Consider the following 545-nt stretch of genomic DNA (forward strand, 5'->3'; position numbering starts at 1 on the left):
CAATGGGTTGAAAAGGAGTCCCCAAATTTTGGGAAGAAGGGGGAGGAAGAGGAAAAGGAGAGCTAGTTACCCTGGCACCACCAGTTCTGGCGCGAGACCTCGCCTTAGCCTCTTGGACTCTCTGGTAAGACTCATTGGAATTCTTCCTCGCCATCTCTGTAAAAGAAAAACAATTAGTAAAACAAGTTGGTAAACTTCAAGTCGGTAGAAACAAGTCGGAAACAAAGTAGATAAAAGCTACCTAATTGTGTCTGGACAAAAGACGACGACCCCTGGAGAAATTTTTTGGTATCCAGATATGGGGTCCTCCCCCACACTTCTCGGAGGAACCCTACAATAGCTGCCTCCACCTCATCCAGATCCTCCAAACCATATTTCTCACAGGGGAAAGCCTCTAACCAGTACAAGGAAAAGCGAGGAGAAGAATTCTCATCCAAGAAAAAGGGGTGGTGACCCTCTACGCCTTGAACTTTGAAAAAATAATTTTTGAAGTCATGGAAGGATTTATCAAAAAGGGTGAAAACTCTCTGACCTTGTATAGCTCG

The sequence above is a fragment of the Arachis hypogaea genome, chromosome 17 (assembly GCF_003086295.3).
Source record: "Arachis hypogaea cultivar Tifrunner chromosome 17, arahy.Tifrunner.gnm2.J5K5, whole genome shotgun sequence".
In the NCBI taxonomy this organism is placed as follows: Eukaryota; Viridiplantae; Streptophyta; class Magnoliopsida; order Fabales; family Fabaceae; genus Arachis; species Arachis hypogaea.